The sequence below is a fragment of the Bubalus kerabau genome, chromosome 5, assembly GCF_029407905.1.
Source record: "Bubalus kerabau isolate K-KA32 ecotype Philippines breed swamp buffalo chromosome 5, PCC_UOA_SB_1v2, whole genome shotgun sequence".
Classification (NCBI taxonomy): Eukaryota; Metazoa; Chordata; class Mammalia; order Artiodactyla; family Bovidae; genus Bubalus; species Bubalus kerabau.
The window spans coordinates 60,384,946-60,400,279 of record NC_073628.1 but is presented as its reverse complement, the minus strand read 5'-3'; the positions used below and the strand labels follow the sequence as shown (position 1 = coordinate 60,400,279).

Genomic DNA, 15,334 nt, shown 5'->3' with positions numbered 1-15,334 from the left:
GCTTAATTTCAGAGTTATCTGTGAAAACTATATGCCATCTTGGTTACATTGCTGTAACAGTATTGATGCTTACCTAATCAAAACATTTGAAAACTACGATATCATTAGGTGTTTGATGAGATCTACACTTTGTGGGAAGCAATATAACCAGAATTGCATGGCCTCACCTCCATTTTGAGAGCAAATATTATTAAACTGGGTTGGAAAAAAGTTTGTTCAGATTTTCCCATAAATACATTAAGTACGGGGTTTCCCAATCCACTTGCCAATGCAGGGAATGCAAGAGACATGGGTTTGATCCCTAAGTCAAGCAGATCCCCTGGAGTAGGAGATGGCGACCCGCTCCAGTATTCTTGCCTGGAGAATCCCAAGGACAGAGGAACCTGGTAGGCCACAGTCCATGGGATCACAAAGAATCGGACACTACTGAGCATGCATGCACACACAGTTTATGGAGAAACACCGTATAATCTGTATTCCACATGACTTTCTTTTAGAAGTTCAATTCTTCTCCCTCAAAAGTCACCAATGTGCGTACATTTGATAAAAAGTTCATTTTTTCAGACACTTCTGAAAAATTAGAAGGGTGAGTTAGTGAGTGAAAGTTGCTCAGTCGTGTCTGACTTTTTGTGACCACATGAACTGCAGCCCACCAGGCTCCTCTGCCCATGGAATTCTTCAGGCAAGGATACTGGAGTGGGGTGCTATTCTCTTCTCCAGGGATCTTCCTGACCCAGGAATTGAAACTGGGTCTCCTGCATTGTAGACAGATTCTTTACCATCTGAGCCACCAGAGAAACCTGAGAAATTATGAGTGGCCTAATGGCAAAAAAAATATCAATTGACTTTTGGGCTGGTACTACTTCACCTGGTAAGCCTAGGAAGTGCCACTAACTGACAAATCTCATACCATCTGGAAGTTTCAAAAGTCTTCATTTAAGAAATATTTTGAAACAACCATGTCACTAAAGATATTTACCATGTCATGGTCTGTCACAGACAATATTCAATAATCTGATGCAGCAGAAACCAAAATGAATACGTAAAGTAGCAAAATGGACAGTGAAGATAAAGCAGAGTCTCATTTAGAGAATAAATGGCATATTCATGATCTGAGCTTCTGAAAAGGAAAATTAACTGACCTAAGGTTTTCCTCTTTGTTCAGTTTTTTAAAAACTCTTTTGGAAGTTAAAAAAAAAAAGTCCAAAACTCTATAACACATAAAATTTAAAGGGCATTATTATTAGAGCTTTCCACGCATTAACTCATGCAAATCTCCAGAACATCAGGTAGAGACCTCCTTGTTCTGTGTTTCTGTCTGCACCTCCTGTTCCCTGGGAGGAGTTGGGGACCTATGGCTCACCCCTGACTCTGCCTTCTCAGTATCTCTGTGTTTGTGCTGGTCTGAGCCAGGCCTTGGGGTGAGCTCAGCCCTACAGGGCGGGCCCAGTGAATGCCTAGAAGGGCCCCTGATCAGACTCCTCTCTACTGCCAGGCACCAACCCAACACAGCTTTGCCTAACGTGGGGATCACCTTTTGCCAGATGGAGGTCTACTATGGTCACTGCTACTTTCAATAAATAGGTGGGTAGGAAAGGAGATTCAGATGAGCCAAATAAAAAGGAGTATTACTAAGAATATCTAACTACATGTCAGAGTTTCTAATTTAAACTTTTGTAATCTCTACTTCTGTATCTACCCCTCAATAGTAGTTGTTAGATCATAATTTCATTACGGTGGTTTCAAATTACTGAGAACCATACTTAGCATCTAATTTAGTAAATAAGTATCAAGTATCTGCTATTGGAAAACTGGTTTCCAAGAGATTAAAAAAAAAGTATAATGTTAAATCCCTGCCTTTGGTTTAGACTTTAGGAAAAAACTGCAAAAAGTTCATAAATTATATGAATGTATATATTTTTCTAAGGATGCTAAAAGTGGCTGACTGAAATCTGTGATTCACAAATTAAATAGGAACATCTTGGAAGGTGCTAAGATGCATGGTCAGGGAAGGAATTTCTGAGGAAACAAAGCTGTCAACAAATAAGAAGTGTATCTCATATTTTAGAAATTTTTATTTTCTCTGAGAAATATGACTTTTTCTTTCACATATGTTATTTTTGAATTTTAGAAAAATTTTTGATTACTTGAATTTTTTTCTTTATAATCCTTTTCTAACAAAATACATCAAATATATACATACAATGTGCTTTGTATGACTCTTTACAATCCTATGGACTGTAGCCCACCAGGTTCCTCTGTCCATATATATGTGTAGACAGATATATTTGAGGCTTTAGTAAGAGACAGTGATAAAATATTTGAGTGATCCAGTCATTGTGTTTAAGTGACTTCTAGATTGAAATTAGATAGAACAACAATATGTGATGTGCCATTTCTTTTCTATATAATTGAACCTACTCCATTTATGTTATTTAAACTGAACAACTGAGTGAATTATCTAGTCTGCCACCTAGTAAAATCTTAGAACTAATAACACATAAATAATGAAATATTTTACTGCAGTGTCCTTCAAATCCATAAAATACTACCTGTATTGAATTATAATACTTCATATTTACAAATTTGATTGCTTAAGAAATTTAATTATATACCTTTAAAATACTGACACAGTACACATATTTCGGAACCTAAACATGACTTAAGTATATTTTGAATGTATAACATTTTAGAAATAAAATGACAAAATGAGAAGTGAAAGGAAAAGGAAAGATATACCCATATGGATGCAGAGATTCACAGAATAACAAGGAGAGATAATAAAGCCATAAGAGAAAGAGGCAAAGAAATACAGGAAATCCATAAAATGGGAAACACTAGAGATCTTTTCAAGAAAATTGAAGGTACCAAGGGAATATTTCATGCAAAGATAGGCACAATAAAAGACAGAAATGACAAGGACCTAGCAGAAGCAGAAGAGATTAAGAAGAGGTGGCAAGAATATACAAAAGAACTGTACAATAAAGGTCTTAATGACCCAGATAACAATGATGGTGTGATCACTTACCTAGAACCATACATCCGGGAATGTGAAGTGAAGTAGGCTATAGGAAGCACTATCATGAACAAAGCTAGTGGAGGTAATGGGATTCCAGCTGAGCTATTTAAATCCTAAAAGATGACTCTATTAAAGTGCTGCATTCAATATGCCAGCAAATTTGAAAAACTCAGCAGTGGCCACAGGAGTGGAAAAGGTCAGTTTTCATTCCAATCCTACCAAAGAAGGGCGATGCCAAAGAATGTTCAAATCACCATACAACTGCACTCATTTCACATGGTAGCAAGGTAATGCTCAAAATAATTAAAACTTGGCTTCAGCAGAAAGTGAACTGAGAAATTCCAGATGTACAAGCTGGATTTAGAAGAGAGAGAAGAACCAGATCAAATTGCAAACATTTGTTGCATCATAGAGAAAGCAAGGGAATTCCAGAAAAACATCTACTTTTGCTTTACTGACTACACTAAAGCCTTTGACTGTGTGTAGAAGCGTAGCGTTAGTTATTCAATCATGTCTGATTCTTTGCCACCCTGGGGACTGTAGCCCATTAGCCTCCTCTGTCCATGGGATTATTCTCCAGGCAAGAATACTGGAGTAGGTTGCATTCCCTTCTTTAGGGAATTTTCCCAACCCAGGGATCAAACCTGGGTCTCCTGCATTCCAGGCAGATTTTTTACTGTCTGAGCTATAGAGAAGTCCTACATGTAAGTGGCTCAGTCATGTCAACTCTTTGGAACCCTTGGATGGTAGCCTGCTAGGCTCCTCTTCCATGGAATTCTCCAGGCAAGAATACTGAGTGGTTAGCTGTTTCCCTTCTCCAAGGGATCTTCCCAACCTATGGATCAAACCCAGGTCTCCTGAACTGCAGGTGGATTCTTTAACATCTGAGCCACTGCGTGGATCACAACGAACAGTGGAAAATTCTTCAAGAGATGGAAATACCAGACCACCTGACCTGCCTCTGAGAAACCTGTAACCAGGTCAAGAAACAACAGTTAGAACCAAACATGGAACAGCAGACTGCTTCAAACTGGGAAAGGGGTATATCAAGGTTGTATATTGTCACCTTACTTATTTAACTTCTATCCAGAGAAAGAGGAGAGTGAAAATTTTGGCTTAAAACTCAACATTCAGAAAACTAAGATCATGGCATCCAGTTCCATTACTTCATGGAAAATAGATGGGGAAACAATAGAAACAGTGACAGATTTTACTTATGGGGGGCTCCAAAATCACTGCAGATGGTGACTGCAGCCATGAAAGTAAAAGATGCTTGCTCCTTGGAAGAAAAGTTATGACCAACCTAAACAGCTTATTAAAAACCAGAGACATTACTTTGCCAACAACTGTCCGACTACTCAAAGCTATGATTTTTCCAGTAGTCATGTATGGATGTGAGAGTTGGGCTATAAAGAAAGCTGAGCAATGAAGAGTTGATGCTTTTGAACTGTGCTGTTGGGGAAGGCTCTTGAGAATCCCTTGGACTGCAAGGAGATCCAACCAGTCCATCTGAAAGGAAATCAGTCCTGAAAATTCATTGGAAGGACTGATCCTGAAGCTGAAACTCCAATAATTTGGCTACCTGATGGGAAGAATTGACTCATTTGAAAAGACCCTGATGCTGAGAAAGATTGAAAGTGGGAGGAGAAGGTGACAACAGAGGATGAGATGGTTGGATGGCATCACCGATTCAATGGACATGAATTTGAGTAATCTCCTGGAGTTGGTGATGGACAGAGAGGCATGGCATGCTGCAGTCCACGGAGTCGCAAACAGTCAGACACCACTAAGCGATTGAACTGAACTGAACTGATGCAGAGTGCATCATGGGAAATGGCAAGCTGGATGAATCACAAGCTGGAATCCAGATTTACAGGAGAAATATCAGCAGCCTCAGCTATGTAGATGATACCACTCTAATGGCAGAAAGTGAAGAGGAACTCTTGATGAAGATCAAAGAGGAGAGTGAAAAAGCTGCCTTTAAACTCAACATTCAAAAAACTAATATCACAGCATCTAGTCCTATCACATCAAGGCAATAGATGGGGAAAAAATAGAAAAAGTGGCAGACTTTATCATCTTGGGTTCCACAATCACTGTGCATTCTGACTGCAGCCATGAAATTAAAAAACACTTGCTTCTTGGAAGAAAAGCTATGACAAACCTGGATAGCATATTAAAAAGCAGAGACATCGCTTTACAGACAAAGTTGTGTATAATCAAAGCTATATTTTTTCCTGTAGTCATGTAAAGATGTGAGAGCTGGACCATCAAGAAGGCTGAGTGCCAAAGAATTGATGCTTTTGAATTGTGGTGCTGGGGAAGATGCTTGAGAGTCCCTTGGACTGCAAAGAGATCCAACCAGTCAATTCTAAAAGAAATCCAGCCTGAATATTCCCTGGAAGGACTGATACTGAAACTGAAGCTCCAATCCTTTGGCCACCTGATACGAAAAACAGCCAACTCATTGGAAAAGACCATGATGCTGGGAAAGATTAAGGGCAGGAAGAGAAGGGAGTGACAGAGGATGAGACTTCTGGATAGAGTCACCAACTCAATGGACATGAGTTTGAATAAACTCTGTGAGATAGTGAAGGACAGGGAACCCTGGTGTGCTGAGTTCATGGGTTTGCAAAGAGTTGGACATGGCTTAGCAACTGAACAATAACAATTCTCTTTTTCCTAGGTACTAATATTTAATAAAATATTACTAAGCTTGTGTGTCACTCTATTCAATTTGATCTGTGGTGGCTGGGATTGATGTTTTAAATCACAAGGGGGTATATATTACTATGTAAGATATATAGACACACTTAAATGCATGAGACACCAGTTTTAGACTCTAACTGAATATTGGCACTAAAACAAATATGAAAATATTTTAATTTTTCACAAACACTTTTAAAACAATTTAGATCTGAGTCTGAGGTTGTCATTAAATGACCATACAGTAAACATCAGATATCTCCTAAATAGAAAATTTTAACCCATGTAAACCAAAGAAAATATTAAAATGTTTTTGCACTATATAAAGGAATTACTCTTGCATTGATACATATTCGGTAACAGTATTCTTGAATTACATCATTTCCCAAGTGCCTATGGGGGGTCATTTCTTCAGTAAGACTATAATTACTAGTACCAAGCTAGAAATAATATTCCCTTTTTATTTTTACTCTTAACATGATGTTTTTCCTCCTACAGTCCTGTCATTTCAAATGTCTGGCTTCTGATTTCCATGTTAGCCTAGGTTGGACTTTCCCAGGCTCTGCTCCAAGTGCTGTTTAGTTCCCAGAGCCTCGGTATTTGCTGCCCTCTTGTGGAATTCTCTGCTCATCTCTACACCCACTCAGCCTCTTTCTAGTAAAAGTGCGTGTGTGCTGTTACTCAGCTGCGTCTGACTCTTTGTGACCCCATGGATTGTAGCTCACCAGGCTCCTCTGTCCATGGGATTTCTCAGGCAATAATATTGGAGTGGGTTGTCATTCCCTCCCGGAGGAAATCTTTCTGACTCAGGAATCGAACCTGCGTCTCCTGCATTGAAGGCGGATTCTTTGCCACTGTGCCTCCTGGGATGCCCTTCTAGTTAAAGACTGAGTACCAATTCCTCAGGGAGGCATTCCTTCACCCACTGGACTAGATCACAAAGATTCTTCTATTTTTTTTCATTAGTTGCCAAACTAATGAGAGGGTAACAGGCAGGAAGGCCAGGGGTCTCCAAACGGAGGAAATAGCTTGCAAGTGTCAGACATTTTTATCTCTCTTAAAGGGCAGGAGGAAACAAACTAGCTGATATTTTCCCTTCTCTATACAAATTTAAAAGGAGGTTTCTCTTAAAATACTGTGTTGCCATAATGACACCTGGTTTCACCTGAAGTTAACTATTCTCAAACCTTGAGATAACCAATGCATTTTTCTTATGGAAATGTTTGTCTTAAGATATGCTAATGTAATATGCATTTACCTCAAACTCTGTCTTCAAGTCGGTTGCCTCATGGCTCAGAATCTACTTGACAAACCGGTATGTTATACTCAGATATTGTTCCCATAATCTATGTAAATGATTGTGTATGGTAATCTTTGTATGGTAATACAAACCTTTGTATGGTAATCTGTCCTTCTACAAGATTCAAGTTAATCATTTTATGGCCCAGGATGAACCATTTGGTGCCAAAATTATCCCAAAATGCATCTTATGGGTGAGGGGCCTGGTGCCATTCTGAGTTTTAAGACATTCCTTTATTTTATTAACAGACTGCTAGTGACTATATAACATCCAGCTGAAGACTAGCAGAGGGGTACTCTTTCTGCCCCCTTCTGATGCTTATGTCAGAAGTTTTCTCTATCTCCTTTATACTTTAATAAAACTTTATTACACAAAAGCTCTGAGCGATCAAGGTTTGTCTCTGGCCCCGGACTGAATTCTTCTCCTCCAGAGACCAGGAATCCCAGTGTCTTTTCGTTCAGCAACAACGTTTCACTAACAATCCTTCTAGCTATATCTTTAAACGACTTGCTTAATATTTTTTTTTGTAAAGTGGAGCAAAACTTGCCACTTCAAAATGTCTTTGGTGTTGGAAATGGTTGTTTTTATTCAAGGCACATTTTGATGTGCCTATTTAAGTTGAATTTAGGTACTAACATTTGTTCATAAAAGTGTGAAAACGTTCAGCATTTCCCAAATGTACAGAGTGTTTTGTTAGGTAAAAACTCAGCAAGAGAAATTTAAATTTGAAAGTGAGGACCAGCTTTTCTTTCAATTTGAAAAAATTTTAAGGAATCTTTGTGCCTGGGAGATTCACCTGAGTGCTTCTCTGAGATGTTTAAGGATGGGTGCTTAGGCAGGTGGAAGAGAAATTTTAACAGGATCTAAGTTGACAAAGGGGGCTTCTCTGGGGTGGCTCAGGTCAATGCAAGAGACACAGGAGACATGGGTTTAATTCCCAGGTTGGGAAGATCCCCTTTAGAAGGAAATGGCAACCCACTCCAGAACTGTTGCCTGGGAAATCTCATGGACAGAGGAGCCTGGCAGGCTTAAGTCCAAGAGTTGCAAAAGAGTTGGAAAATGACCGAGCAACTACATAACAACAACACCATGATAAAGACCTTATCGGGTACTGTCTTCTGTGCTCTGAAATGGCCTTTAGGGGAGCAGGCAGGCCAGCTGCTAGGGATTCCAATAGTCTCTTCTGAGCAAAGCAGGGGAGGGGATCTGGCAACCTCTGGGCTAGAGTTCATCCACAGGAAGTTTGCTGCTCTATGGAGCAACTAGGAGCCCACAGAGGAAACTCCCCAGGAGAGAGGCATGCATTGGGGTAAAGACCCGCTCAGGTCCTTCTGCAGAGACACTGCATGCTGGCACAAAGCATGGCTGAGTCTGGAGGTTCCTCTTGGTCCAGCCATCCCAGTACACGCTTCAGGGGTTCTCCCTAAGTGTTTGAGTGTTAACACTCTGGGTACTTCACTCTAAACTTTGTATGCTAAAGACGAATCACTTCCTGGGTGGGTATTTTGGGGCCCAGACAGCAAACAGATAACTGTCACAATGGATGAAGATACATTAAGCTGTGTTGTCCAGTGTTCGGTCACAAAGCTATGTTTCAGATACAACTCCAGGTGGAAAGGAATTCCCCCCAAATCCCCCAAAACCCCCCAAATCCTCTTCAGCTTCCCACTCACACACACAAACACTGCCAATGAAGTAAGGAGACTCTCTTGTTTGCCTTTGGTCTCTGGGGACTAACTCTGGAGGGTCCTCAGACAATCCAGGGAGAAGAGAGCCCTGGTCAGTAAAGCTGAGTGTCCTCATAAGCTGGGCAGATAGGAGCTCAAGTGATCAATCTGAGCTTCTGAATAACAAATTCAACCTTATTCCAGACTGGTCATATATTAGTAAGTTGTGAGCTACAGCACTCTTAACTTTCATTTCAGACTTGAATTGTATCCTGTTTGTATCTCTAATATAAGCACAGATTGAAGATTTTTCTAACATATTCCTTCACAGTTTTAAAAGCAAAAAATGTAAAACTCAAAAGGCCTCCCATCCAAACAGAATGCCAAAATAATCAAGTTAAAATGGCATGGCTTAAACCGCTACACAGAAATGCTAACATAAAATGTAGCATCACCCTGTATAAAGTAACAGCATACTGTAATTTTATTCATCTAAAACATCCAGATACTAAGGAGATCACAAGATTTGACTGTCTCCTAGAAATAAATAAGCCAAGGAAATAATGCATCTAAATTCTTGTCCCAATTTTCTAATTAATAAACTAACCATGATGTCTGCTTACACATATTGGTGGCCACAGTATTTTAGAAACAGCAATTCAAGTTTGCTTAAAAGACACATTCTTGTGTTAAAAGACACATTCTATTAATAAGTAGAAACTGCCTATTACTATCTGCCTGTTTTGTACTTCTCAGAAATCATCTCACTTAGTCCTTTCAACAGCCTTGCTTGGCAAGACGATGCAAGAGTCTGGGTACATTCAGACTACCTAGATTCAAGTGAAGTTGATGTTAGACTTTGGAACTCTTCTGATTTAAATCCCAAACTCCATCAATATCAGCTGAATGACTCTTAGGCTATCTCTCATGTTAAAATACTTCAGCATAAACAGGGTGATGGGTTCAGAGTCACGTTTAAGATAAACTTCAGTTGCAGCTAGCATTTAGTTTCACCACCCAGGGTGCCTCAGTTCCCCACCCCCCTCCATCAGAGAGTGTACATCCTAGAGTTGAGATGGCTTCTATTAGCTATATTTCTGTCGACACTGTGCGCCTCACTAATAAACTGATTAGAACTGGCTCTTCTTTGAGGAAATGAATAATGGTTGAAATAAACTCTAGGTCCAAGATGGAATGGCTCCTGTCCTGGTGCCATATCTACAAACCAAAACTTAGATCACATTCCTGTCCCTGTAAATGTCCCACTCAACCAGAAGTAGATTACATCCAGTCAGCCAATCTGCAAATGCCAAGCCAACTCAGGGCTTGGTACTTATTTCCTTATTCATTCTCTATTTGTTTCTCTTCCTTGTTTCTTATTCTTTAAGCTTTAAAAGCTTCTTTCCTCCCACCCCATGGCTCAGCAGGTAAAGAATTTGCCTGCAATGCAGGAGATGAAGGAGATGTTGGTTCAGTCCCTGGGTCAGGAAGATCCCCTGAAGTAGGAAATAATGACCCACTCCAGTATTCTTGCCTGAAGAATCCCATGGACAGAGGAGCCTGGTGGGCTACAATCCATGGGGTTGCAAAGAGTCAGGACTAAGCACAGCACAGCATCCCATTTTGCAGTTCTCTGGACCCTTGGGAATGGAGATTGCACACTTCAGGAAGTGTTAATGTTTGTTTGTATCAAATAGTATTAAATTGTCTTCTTTAATAACTTTTATGATTTTTCCTGTAGTCACTTAAGGATGTGAGAGTTGGACCATCAAGAAGGCTGAGTGCCAAAGAATTGATACTTTCAAACTGTGGTGCTGGAGGAGGCTCTTCTGAGTCCCTTGGACAGCAAGGAGATCAAACCAGTCAATCCTATAGGAAATAGACCATGAATATTCATTGGAAGGACTCATATTGAAGCTGAAGCTCCAATACTTTGGACACTTGATACAAACAGTCGACTCATTGGAAAAGACCCTGATGCTGTGAAAGATTGAGGGCAAGAAGAGAAAGGGGCAGCAGAGGATAAGGTGGTTAGATAGCATCACCGACTCAATGGACATGAATCTGAGTAAACTCCTGGAGATAGTGGAGGACGGACGAACCTGGCATGCTGCAGACCACGGGTTGCAAAGAGCAAGACGCCACTTAGAGACTGAACAACAACAACAAATTCATTTTTAACATTATTCCCTCCTGCAAACTCAGTGTGTAAGAATCTAGTTCCCTTGGAGATGGGGCCCTAGGCTTTTATCCTAATATCTGCTAATATTATCCTAATAGTCTTCAATCCACACACTGACTGGACTTCTGGGAGCTTGATGCTTACTATAAGAGTAATTGGGATCCTCCCTCTGCAATTTGTCATCTGCCTCTAGGGAATTTCATGCAAAGTGGTGGATAGAAAACAGGAAAGCTCAGAAAACTGGAAGTAGGAGGAAGAGAGAAAAGGGGAGCAGAGTTGAGACTGGTTTTAGTAGATCATCAGTGATTGTTTAGAGGATCAGCACAGGACTCTTTTCCATGATTGATCTTGGAACTGAATTGGGGTAAGGAAGAAGAGCCCTCAGGTGACTAAGGACAGTAGGATCAGTGGACAGTAGATTCCAGTGAAAAAGGATGGTTCAGAGTTGGGGATGTGAGAAGCAATGACATAGAAAATAAGTGGTAGTGCTCAGAGAGTTGAATGCAACTCGGAATATGGAGTGGAAACTATTGATTTTCCAATCACATGAGAATGGGTGACTAAGGGCAGATATCCAAAGGACCATCTGCCTAGGATTTTTGAAATCATCAAGAATTATGGTAGAAGCAGGGCTGGCAAGAGTCACAGTGAATCAGGAACTGAAACCTTCAAGAAGTGTGGAAGAGTGACCTCAAGGGTGATGACTGACTGACCAATAAAATGAAACCACCGAGTCTACAATTCTGGTTATTTATCTACATAAATGGTATTATATATACTATAGAGACATACTGATATCTGCTTCTTTTATTATGTAAGACTAGCCTAGTTTAGCATGCCTAATTAACTGATGAATTACTCCATCAAAAATCTCCTAGATTTCTTTAACGTTTAAGTATTACCGTATTTTATAAAAATTATAGCTGATTTACAATATTGCATTAGTTTCAGGTGTACCACACAGTGATTTAGTTATACATACATATATACCTATTGTTTTTCAAGTTCTTTTCCCTTATAGGTTGTTTATTTTATATATAGTAGTTGCCTTGCATGCATGCTCAATTGCGTTTGACTCTTTGTGACCCCATGGACTGCAGCCCGTCAGGCTACCCTGCCCATGGCATTCTTCAGGAAAGAATACTGGAGTGGCTTGCCATTCCCTCCTCCAGGGGATCTTCCTGACCCAGGATTGAACTGAGTCTCCAATGTCTTCTGCATTGGCAAGTGGATTTACTACTGCTGAGCCACTGGGGAAGCCCCCCATGTATAGTGGTGTGTATATGTTAATCCCAACCCCCTAATTTATCCCTCCTCCCCTTGTCCCCTTTGGTAACCATAAATTTTTTTTCTATATCTATTGGTCTAAAATATTTTTTTTTTCCTGAAAAATACTGTTTTGTACTTAAATAATAATGCCTTTATGAGCAGAGGAAAGAGAAGAGCAGAGTCTGGGTATCTAATAGTGCTTCTCAAATTTCTGTTTGAAACTATTCACTCTCGATGTGTTTTGCACTATACAAATTGCATAATTTCTAAAATATCTTGCAGAAGATAAGTAACTTTTAATAGTGAAAAGGTCCAAAGGCACACATCTGCTCTCCATCCATCCTTTTAAGAGGTGGCCCACCTCCACCAGGTACTCAGGGCAGGCAGGCTTGCCACAATCAGCAAGCACATGTGTATCTGCCCTTAGGTATTCTGGTTCATTTTAAATGATTAATTTGAGACTTTGCATCTCTCAGTAAAATGGGGATTATTCTCTTAACATAAAAATCATTCAGAGCATATATCAAATCAATAGAAATTTCACTATAATACAAATAAACTCACAGTAAGTTGAAAATTAAAATGGTATGCTTAAGTAAAGACCCAAGACCCTCTGCTGCTAAAACTATAATTAGCTCTTGCCAAGTATGGAATAAAACACTACGAGTTGACTTTATTTATTGACTATAAATCTCATCCTTCTGCATTAATTTTCTACCCTGTATTTCCTTTTTCATTCTCTAGAGAGAAAAATATTGCTTATATATAATATGTCATATTTTAAGCATGTGTTATGCTACTTTTAAATGTACTACTTACATAGCTCAATGACTAGTGAGCTATATTCTAAATCATCCACCCCATTACAGTGACTTCAGATAATGTATTACTCCTTCTGAACAGGAGGAGGTTCTAGGCAAGTTCATGGTAGATTTTGCAGGTGCTGGAGAGATTCTTTCAGTTCAGTTCAGTTCAGTTCAGTTGCTCAGTCGTGTCTGACCCTTTGCAACCCCATGAATTGCAGCACGCCAGGCCTCCCTGTCCATCACCAACTCCCGGAGTCCACTTAAACTCATGTCCATCGAGTCGGTGATGCCATCCAGCCATCTCATCCTCTGTTGTCCCCTTCTCCTCCTGCCCCCAATCCCTCCCAGCATCAGAGTCTTTTCCAATGAGTCAACTCTTCGCATGAGGTGGCCAAAGTATTGGAGTTTCAGCTTCAGCATCAGTCCTTCCAAAGTACACCCAGGACTGATCTCCTTTCGAATGGACTGGTTGGATCTCCTTGCAGTCCAAGGGACTCTCAAGAGTCTTCTCCAACACCACAGTTCAAAAGCATCAATTCTTCAGTGCTCAGCTTTCTTCACAGTCCAACTGTCACATCCATACATGACCACTGGAAAAACCATAGCCTTGACTAGACGGACCTTTGTTGGCAAAGTAGTCTCTGCTTTTGAATATGCTATCTAGGTTGGTCATAACTTTCCTTCCAAGGAATAAGCATCTTTTAATTTCATGGCTGCAATCACCATCTGCAGTGATTTTGGAGGCCCAAAAAATAAAGTCTGACACTGTTTCCACTGTTTCCCCATCTATTTCCCATGAAGTGATGGGACCAGATGCCATGATCTTAGTTTTCTGAATGTTGAGCTTTAAGCCAATTTTTTCACTCTCCTCTTTCACTTTCATCAAGAGGCTTTTTAGTTCCTCTTCACTTTCTGCCATAAGGGTGGTGTCATCTGCATATCTGAGGTTATTGATATTTCTCCTGGCAATCTTGATTCCAGCTTGTGCTTCTTCCAGCCCAGCATTTCTCATGATGTACTCTGCATCTTTATATACCTGATTTCCTGTCTTCACACTGATACTGCAAGAAGAGTGAATTATTCTCCACATGCATTTTATAGATGAGGGAAACTGAATTTCAGTAAGGTTAAGAAATACACTCAAAGTCACATTTAGTAATTTTCTCCAGGAACTTAGTTCGTTGCTATATTGTTCCAAGGTCCACAGCTTTTCCACTCTGCCCCAGGGGGGTGATAATCATATGGTTAATAATTACAGTAGCTAATATTCATTGGGGGAAAATCCACTGGTGGAGGGCATGGCAACCCACTCCAGTATTCTTGCCTGGAGAATCCCTATGGACAGAGGAGCCTGGAGGGCTACAGTCCAAAAGGTTGCAAAGAGTCAGACATGAGTGAAACGACTTAGCACAGCATGCACAACGTTGACTGGGGCTTCCCAGATGGCACAGTGGTAAAGAATCTGCCTGCCAGTTCAGGAGATGCAAGAGATACAGTTTTAATCCCTGGGTCGAGAAGATCCCTGGGAAAGGAAAGGACAATCCACTCCAGTATTCTTGCCTGGAAAATTCCAAGGACAGAGGAGCCCAGTGGGCTACAGTCCAAGCAGTCACAAAGAGTTGGACACAGATGAGCACAATATTTATTGGGAACCTGAAAATGACCAGGCAGGTATATGTTGTTATATCTCCAACAACCTTATGGTTAAGACATCAAGATTTAGAGAAGGAAAGTAATTTACCTAAGATCATGTAATAAATAGTCAACTTAAGTGAGACACAAATCTCCACTCTCCTGAATTCTGACCTCAAACTGTAAACAGATAACTATCCTCAATAGATGTTCTGCTATAATATGAAGGTATGAAGGGAGGAGAGAAAAAAATCAGGTTCAGATTGTTTTATTTATTTTCTTAATTTGGTAGCTCAGATACTTCCTTTAGACTTCTGCAAAGCTCATAAAACTGAAATAATGATCTTTTAGATATTTAAATGTTAAATGATTTTAAAAAGAATCATTCCAAGTGATGCAGATGTCTCAATTTACTGGTGACTCTTTTAAGATGTAAATTGACTGTTTTTTTTTTTTTTTCTTATGAACCATTTAAAAAGTCTTTATTGAATTTGCTATAATAGAGATTGAACCCACAACCCCTGCATTGGAAGGTGAAGCCTTAACCACTAGACTGCCAAGAAAGTCCCTACTAGTGCTTTTGATTTTGCTCACAGCATGAACTTTTATCTGGGCGCTATTGCCCATTCTTACCCAAAGATTTCCATAACAGGAATTCCTATCTGGGTGGGCTGAATTAACAAAAGGCAGGAAAACAGCGAGGATAAGCTTATGTCTTAGCTCCTGACATGGGTAAATGAGCCTTGAAATCTT

General features: G+C 40.0%; 1 protein-coding gene across 2 annotated transcripts in view; it reads right to left on the bottom strand.

Moving 5' to 3' along the window:
* Positions 1-15,334, bottom strand: part of KCNT2 (potassium sodium-activated channel subfamily T member 2) — a 425,317-nt gene that overhangs the window by 69,566 nt on the left and 340,417 nt on the right. The window lies entirely within an intron of this gene.